At 41.1% G+C, this 8,732-nt stretch overlaps 1 non-coding gene across 1 annotated transcript; it reads right to left on the reverse strand.

The window, feature by feature from the left end:
* Positions 1-929: 929 nt before the first annotated feature.
* On the reverse strand, positions 930-1,062 carry LOC125995527 (U8 small nucleolar RNA). The gene has a single exon (XR_007491032.1). It is a non-coding gene; the product is annotated as a U8 small nucleolar RNA (small nucleolar RNA).
* Positions 1,063-8,732: the final 7,670 nt, after the last annotated feature.

The raw sequence follows: 8,732 nt of genomic DNA on the forward strand, positions 1-8,732 counted from the left end.
CTACAGCCTCAGTGGCTTCCTCCAGCCCAGGGACAGGACCTTCCCCCCCCTCAACCCCCCCACCCCCCGCCACTGGGATTGATCCCTGGTATTTGCAAAGGGGCAGAGCAAGGGACTTTAATTAAATTATCTATCTCTCATTCTGCTTTATGTTTGTTTTGTTTTAAGTCAGTAGGATGTATCCAATTGGCCCCCCCTTTTTCTCAGGACATTAAACTTGTTAAGCAATTTCTTCCAATTTATGGGTCCCAATTAGCCTCTCTCTGGAGATCCAAAGAATTAACTGAGACGTACTTTTCATTTCCAGTAATCGTGAGTCATGCATTTTGAATCATCACATCCAAAGTTTAGGGAAATGTTCAGTAAGATTTGAACCCCCTTTCCAATGTTTTCATTTTCAGCCCTTGATGTCAATAATTGGCACAGTTCACAGTTGAAAGGGACTGAGGCCAGCAACTTTCTATGGAAAGGGGCCCTGGAATACCCCTGGTTTATATTGTCTCCTCTGTTGCACATCTTTCTCTGTCTTGGGTTTTGCAAATAGGGTGTTTTCCAGTGGTTACCCAAGGAGAAGCTCAGCCTGCTGAAGGCTGGTTAAAATGGTGTCCTGGATCCTACTTCTAATTGAGAATTTGCATTTATGGTGATTTTAATACTATTTAAATTTTTATTGCTATGAATAATTTTTTGACTAAGAAATTCACAGTGATTCAATTAAAAGTATCAGCACACCAACCTCCACATGCCTTCTGTGTCACAACGCTTTAGTTAACTGCTTTGTTTTAAGAGCTATGTAGGTATATCTCTGTGGGGTACAGTAGTCCCAGAAACAGAAATCCCTGCATCCGAGATGCCAAGCTCAAGGACCTCTTCATCTCTCTTTTCTCTTATTGCTGCTCAGTGCTCATTCATTTATGGTGAATTTTAAAATCAGATAGAAGTAATTAGGGTGCTATGAGCCTTAATCGTGCAGAGATGTTAATCACAAATCATACACACTCCAATCACCATGTTCTATCTGCCCTCTGAAAAGAGGAACATAAAGATTATCCCACCTTACAGTGATGGTGATTTCTATTTAAATGAGAAAGGTTCTATTGCGTATTTAGTATATATAGGATGATCTACAATCAGGTTCATGATCATTTTCTTTTTAAACTCAGCAAGTTTTCAGGACTCATTGCAGTATTATATTTATTATTACTACTACCAATTTTTTGGTCTATACCCAGTGGTGTTTAGGGGCTATTCCTGCCCTGTGCGCAGAAGTGACCTCTCCATGCTTGAGGGACCTTATGTGGTGCTGGAGATTGGGAACTGCCAAATCCTTAAGCACCACGGAAGGGTGGTTATGAATAGTCTGAGTAGGGAGGAAAACTGACATCATATGATGGAATTACTGAAGTGAAGAGGTAGCTGTGGCAGTGGCATAGATTGTGACAAGACATTTTACTTTCTTGTGGAAGTAAAAGCCATTGGGAGGAAGAGGTCAAATGTGGTGAAAAAGGAGGGAGGGAGAGAGGGAGAGAGAGAAAGAGAGAAAGAGAGTAAGGAGTTTGAATCCCATAAATAAAAAGATGTGCAAACATGGGCCAGGTGTGAGACCCCTTTCTGAGTTGCACATATGCACTGCAGCAACCCCAGAAGAGCCCATTGCACAACCACAAGGCACATGAAACCCACACTGAAAGGGTACAACTGCTGGTCATCACAACGATGCCAACAGAGGGAGATGAAAAAAGATCATGACTGGTTTCATCACTTTTTTTTAATTTGACATTTCTTTTTTTTCCAATTTCTTTCAATATTTTTTATTTAAACACCATGATTAAAACATGACTGTAGTTGAGTTTCAGTCACACAAAAAACCACCCTCCTTCACCAGTACAACATTCCCACCAATTCCCACCACCAATGCACCTCATCTTCCTTCACCCACACCCCTGCCTGTATTCGAGACAGGCATTCTACTTCTCTCACTCTTAACATTGACATGGTAGTTGTTAGTGTTCTAACTACACTCACACCTCCTTGAGGTGAGCTTCATATCATGAGCTGGTCCTTCCGACCCTCATCTCTGGGCATTAATACAATCATGTCTTTTAATTTTCTTAAAACCCATAGATAAGTGAGACTATTCTGTGTCTGTCCCTTCCTCTGACTTATTTCCCTCAGCATAATAGTTTCCATGTCCATCCATGTATAGGAAAGTTTTGTGACTTCATCTATCCTCACAGCTGCATAGTATTCCATTGTGTATATATATGCCACAGTTTCTTTATCCATGCATGTGTTGCAGGGCATCTTGGTTGTTTCCAGAGTCTGGCTATTGTAAATAGTGCTGCAATGAATATAGGTGTGAGGAAGGGATTTTTGTATTGCATTTTGTGTCCCTAGGATATATATCTCTAGGAGTTTTTTGAGGAATCTCCATATACTTTCTATTGGGGCTGGACTAGATGGCATTCCCACCAGCAGTAAATGAGAGTTCCTTTCTCCCCACATCCCTGCCAGCACTTAATTGTTTTTGATCTTTGTGATATGTTCTAGTCTCTGTGGCATGAGATGGTAGGCACCTCTCATTGTTGTTTTGATTTGAATCTTCCTGATAATTAGTGATGTGGAACATTTTTTCATGTGCCTTTTAGCCATTTGTATTTCTTTTTTGAGCAATTGTTCATTTCTTCTCCCCATTTTTTGATGGGGGGATATTTTTTTTAGATATTTTAAAAATATTTTAATTTTAGATATTTTTTTCTTGTTGAGTTGTCAGTACCTTATATAATTTTGATATTAGGCCCTTGTCTGATGGATATTGGGTGAATAGTTTCTCCCATTCTTTTGTGGCTTTTGTATTCTAGACACTATTTCCTCTGAGGTTCAGAAGTTTCTCAGCTTAATATAGTCCCATCTGTTTATCTCTGTTTCCACTTGTATGGAGAGTGCTCTTTCTTCCTGGAAGATGCCTTTAGTTTCAATATCCTGCAGTGTTTTACGTATATGTTGTTCAATATATCTTATGGTTTCGGGTCTTTTATCCAAGTCTTTAATCCCTTTGGATTTGACCTTTGTGCATGGTGTTAGATGGAAGTCTGAATTTGCTTTTTACAAGCGGCTGACCAGTTTGGTTTCATAATTTTTGGGGCACTGTTAGTGTCTGTGATTGTGAAGCCTGGTTTTGGTTTCCTGCCAGCTAAAATTTCAGTTGTCCTACCTTGTTGTATTGCAGCCTAATCCCGTCCACATGGTGGCATGTCAAAGTCTTGCTTTTTTTGAGATTAGTTGTGGAGCTAGAGGATCAGCATTAAATGGCTTTTTAAAAGTTCCAGTTCCAGGACCAATTGAGTCAAGATACCTCTAAGGATGGGGATTATTTTCTCACAGTCAGGAGTCAGTCTTGGTACTGTTTCCCCCAGAATGTTCATGAATATGAAAATGACGAAGTGACAGAGGATAGGAATGGCTCCTCTCACAATTATTCTTAGTGATTCAAGAATGGGATCTACAGATTTTAGCTCTCAAGAGACACGTGCTTCTACCAGGAGACACAGCCGTTGTTCAGGTAAATAAAGCATTTAGCTACCAGTCAGCTTGCTGAGCTCTTTGGGATCCACATCACAGTGAATTACTAAGCAAAGAAGAGAGTTTCTGTGCCAGTTTAGATGAGTGATCTTATTCTGTGTAAGAGGAACTTAGTGTCCTGTGGTAACAGGTAATAGAAAGCCATAATGATACCTTTGAGCCAGGACTTCTGACAGCACAAACTCTTTAAAACCAAAAGTCTATTGCACCTTATGAGGCACAGAATCATGATTAGCCCTCAAGGGCAGACAGAACATACTGTGAAAGATAGAAATTAGATCATCTGATTCCAAGCACAACCAGTAATAGAAATTGAAGAAGTTATAATGATAGGCATTTCTTTTTTAGTGTGACATGCTTACATGTGTGTATTGATTGAGGGTTTTCTATCCTTCCCATTTTTCCCCATCTTATGTAAGTTTTGAATAGCAGTACATTTTAAAACTCAGTTTTTAAGTTTCTAGACATTTAAAAAGATATGGAACTCAGCTAGAAGCAAAAAGAAAATGACCCAAAGATGTTAGCAGTTCTCTATATACTCTTTTGGGCAATATGATTTTAATTATTCAAGATATAGTTGCATGAAGAGAGGGAAGCGGTTTTTGTTTTTTACTTGGAAATTGTATCAGATTAAAAGAAATATGTATGGATGCTCCATGGATGGAGCAGACTCTAGACTCTATCTATGGACAGAAGCCCCCACTGTCAGCAGTCTTTGAAGAAATTAGATGAAATGCTGAAATATTAAGCTGCTACAGATAGTTCTTACAAAGAAAATAAGAGTTTAAGAGAACAAATGAAATGAAATTTTAGAAAGGATATCAATTGGAGTCTCCCAAGCACTAGAGAGAAATTTTAAAATTTTGATGAAAAAGTTTCCAGGAGATGAAATGAAACTTGGTTTGCTCCATTGGACACAGGAAATTGGCTTCACTGAGTAATAGACTGGATGGAGGATTGTTTCAGAAGTCTTGAAAAACAAATGAAGCAGACCCAGATCCTCGGTTATCAGAAGGCTGCAGAGAGGGCTGGAGCGATAGTATAGCAGATTGGGTGCTTATCTTGCACAAAGTCTACTTGGCTTTGATCCCTGGATCCATCTATAGTCTTCTGAGCCCACTAGTAGTGGTATCTGATCATAGAGCCCTGGTCACTTCTGGGTGTGTAACAAAACATGAAGGCAATAGAGAGCAGAGTTTGTCAACCAGTGACTTGAAATTCAATTCAGATATGCCTGAGACCACAAGACCACCAAGCACATAGCAGAAACTGGAGGAGAGGTAGATTAGATGCCTGGACCACCCAGTAGCCTCCTTGTCCGTCTCTGAATGGTGGAAGTTAAAATAATTTGCAAGAATGTCTTCAGCAAGTCATACTGGGACACTAGGTTTCCAGATATAGAGGAATGAAGTTGGGCGACTGGAGAGATAGCCCCAAGGACAGGAACACACACCTGCATAAATGGGCCCTGGATTCTACACCTAGCTCCACATGGATCTTCCTGAGCACTACTGAGTAGAACTCAGGAGTCCCCAAATTTTCCATGGGTGCGACCTTAGTGGCTCCCAGCACTGCTGAGCCTGATTAGCCCCACATGGCTGCCCTTGAGCACTGAACCTTTACAGTTGGACCAAGTGTCTCCAGGAATAACCTTGAAATCTTCTGAGCCCTGATTAAGCACTCCTCCCTCTCCCCAGTAAATCAACAACCAGATAATGACAAAGTGTTAGGGAGTCTGTGAAGAAAACAAGACCAGCCAATAATGGACAGGAATATGAAATGGTGTAGCCAACTGAAAGCAGTCTGGGGTTTGCCCCAATGTTAAAAGTACACCAAAACATTTGGCAGTCCCTCTCTGGTTAGTAAACCCCAATTTAAAGTACTGTCCCAAAGAAATATCTCCACACCCATATTCAAGTGAGGCAGAAGCACTCAGATTGTCCAGCACTAGATGAATGGACACATGCAATGGAATGTTGTTCTGCTCAAAGGCAGAAGCAGCTGTGACAGGTTCTAGAGGGCTCCAGACCTCACAGAAATGTACAATCATGTAATCATGAATGCTGTGTCTCATGGCCCTTAGAGTCCTCAGATTCTTAGTAACAGAAAGGATTGGATTGACTGCATTTGTGTATGTGTGTGTGCATGTGCACAAGTATGTGAGAATGATTTGTGGCATGTGAATGTATTTGTGTGTGGCACATGTGATTGTATGTGTGCATGTGAGTGGTGCATGAGGTAATTAGTATGGCTGTATGAGTGTGTTGTATATGTGTGTGGTTTTAAATGTGTGATTGTGTGGTGTGTGTTGAGCATGTTCTGCATATGGTGTGTGATTTAAGGGACATAGCATCTATGAGACTGCTCCACACATCCTTTCACAGCAGTGGGACTATAGATTCAGCATTGTTGACTTGGACATGTCAGAAGATTTAGGTGATAGCTGTTTTCACCAGAGTGAAATCTAGAAGAGTGTGCTCTGCTCCAGCCTTATCTCTGCTGCCTTTCCAGAAGAGAGAGCTTTCCAGAGTGAGCCTCAGGTAAACCTGACCAGACACAGCAGCATCCTAGCAGCAATGGACAGCCTTCCAGCTGTTGCTCTTCTCAAAGGGTCTGTGCCTGCTGCCATATGCCAGCTCCCCAGCCTGTTGTTACTAGTGCCCTAGGACTTATCCTGCCTCAAAAATAATCTTCAAGTACATGCCACATCTTTATAGTGAAGCCAGGAATGATCCAGATCCCCATGGTTCCCCACAATAAAAACTTGTGTGAATTCTTGATTCATACATATCTATGATCTCACACCCCATTATGATGAATAGACCCTCAAGGAGTAGGAGGTTGACAATCCTCTGTCATTTATATGTGGAAATAATCTTTTGGTGAGCTCAAGAACACAATTGTGTGAGGTCTGTTTCAGTATGTTCTCACCATGGCATCCTGTCTAGAAGTCGATGACCTGGATACAGAAACTGATAAGAAATCCCCAGATCTTCTGTTTCACTGTCTTAGCAAACTTCATCAGAGCTGCCTCTCTCCAAATACTGCTTCAATTCATCCTTATTATCTCCATGTGAGTTAAGAGTAAGTAATTGGGGTCAGAGCAGTAGTACAGTGAGAAGGGCATTTGTTTTGCATGTGGCCAACCAGATTTAATCTCCAGCATCCCATGTGATTCCCTGAACTATCCAAGGGGTGAGTCAGAAGTAACCCCATGTACATTGCTAGGTATGGCCCTCAAACAAAACAAAACAAAAAATAAATAATTTTATGGATGTGGAAATTGAAGAACATATAAAGCCACTTACTCAAGGTTATATGACCAGTAAGTACTGAATCTGGATTTAAACTCAGGCACTATTGTTCTAGAGCCTATTTATGATCTGTAGGTGAGGAGAAAGAAAAAGATGTCAAGGAATGCAATTTCAAGGAAACAGACTGTGGAAACAAATGATTGACTAGGAGTTAGTTAATTTTGCTCTATTTGCTCCATTAGTTATGGCATCACTATTAATAATAATGGTTATTAATATTTTGGCTAATAATGATAAACCCTTACACTAGGATACAAATAGTGTTGCATTTACAGCACTTGCTCTCATTCTACACTACCACTGCTGAGCATATTAATCCCCTCTGCCTCATTGTGACCCTAAAGTTACATGGAGAGGTAGAGATGAAGCTCAGTATTTTTGGGGGGAAGCACACCCATTTGAGGCTCAGGGGTTACTTCTGGCTAAGCGCTCAGAAATTGCCCCTGGCTTGGGGGGGGACCATATGGGACGCCTGGGGATCGAACCGTGGTCCTTCCTTGGCTAGCGCTTGCAAGACAGACACCTTACCTCTAGCGCCACCTCACCGGCTGAAGCTCAGTATTGGATTCACAACATGTTACATACATAGACTGCAGTAAATGAAAGAATGAAAGTCCTGTGCTTCGTATGTAATGAACACATCCTCGAATGGGGACAGTGTTAGAAAGAGAGGGGCCATTGATATCTATGGTACCACCAATTTGAAATAGCAGCTCCCTGAGAGGAACAAGTACCAATATGGGTAAGAAGTGGCTCAGAGAGTGGCCCTAGAACACCACTCCAAGAATTGGGGGCTGTTATGTGCGTAGTTTACTACCTGAACCTTTGGTTGGTATAGTTGGCAGTGGTACCCCCATCCTCTGGCTTGTCCATTTATTTATTCTATATGTATGGAACATTTGTCACATTCTAGGAAAGGTATCAGACAATATTAGTCCTTCTAGAGGACTACATGGGAGAATGTAAGGAAAAGGATCCTATTGCGCTTGGCCTATTGAATGTTCTCAGCAGATCTACTGGTTAAAAGCATCCAGTCTTAATTCCAATCACACCTGGTTTAGATCCAAATAGTGTTCAGCAGTGACTGGAACTGGAGGATATTCTCTCAACTCCTTCTTCAGCTAAGCTGTTACATCTCCATTTCCCAGATGAGCAAACTGAGTCAGAAAGCAGTCCTAGAGCATGTCCAGAGATGTTCATCTCAGAAGGAAATCAGCTCCACCACAATCCTATAGTTAAATGGTAGAGGAAACCTTTCCCAGTTCACCAATCCAGCAACTCCTTCAGGGAAATAAAATAAGCTGGGGATAGAGCCACTTTGAAGTGGCTCATAAGAAATAATTCATAAGAAATTCGAACCCTGGATGCTTTTTTCCCCCTGCCTTTGATTCTATAATTGACCTGTGACCTTCTACAACCCTTTTCACCTTTCCACATCGAATGAGTTAGAATAAGAGATTTGAGTTGTACCCACAGATACTGAATGAGCATAAACCTGACTGAATTAGAAATCTGGATACTCAGCCTGGACATTATATTTAGATCTACTGGGAAGAAATTGTTGAAACAACTGTATCCGACCTGAGAAATCCTGCTCAGATTAATGAGGAAACTTAGCCTCCTACATATTTAATGATTCTTAACTGCCCAGCCTAGCTGCATCAACAAAGTCCATCTAGCCATTTGTAATGAAAATTGATGGTCTTATTTACACATGTTCTGCCCCAGGTATGGATGCTGCTTCATTGATGTGATTCTGTCATCCTTAGGAGGAAATGCCCTTTGAATCAGCAGGCTATGTTCTGTCCTCAGCAGGTCACAGTCTGATCACCCCAA

This window comes from Suncus etruscus, chromosome 17, assembly GCF_024139225.1.
Source record: "Suncus etruscus isolate mSunEtr1 chromosome 17, mSunEtr1.pri.cur, whole genome shotgun sequence".
NCBI lineage: Eukaryota > Metazoa > Chordata > Mammalia > Eulipotyphla > Soricidae > Suncus > Suncus etruscus.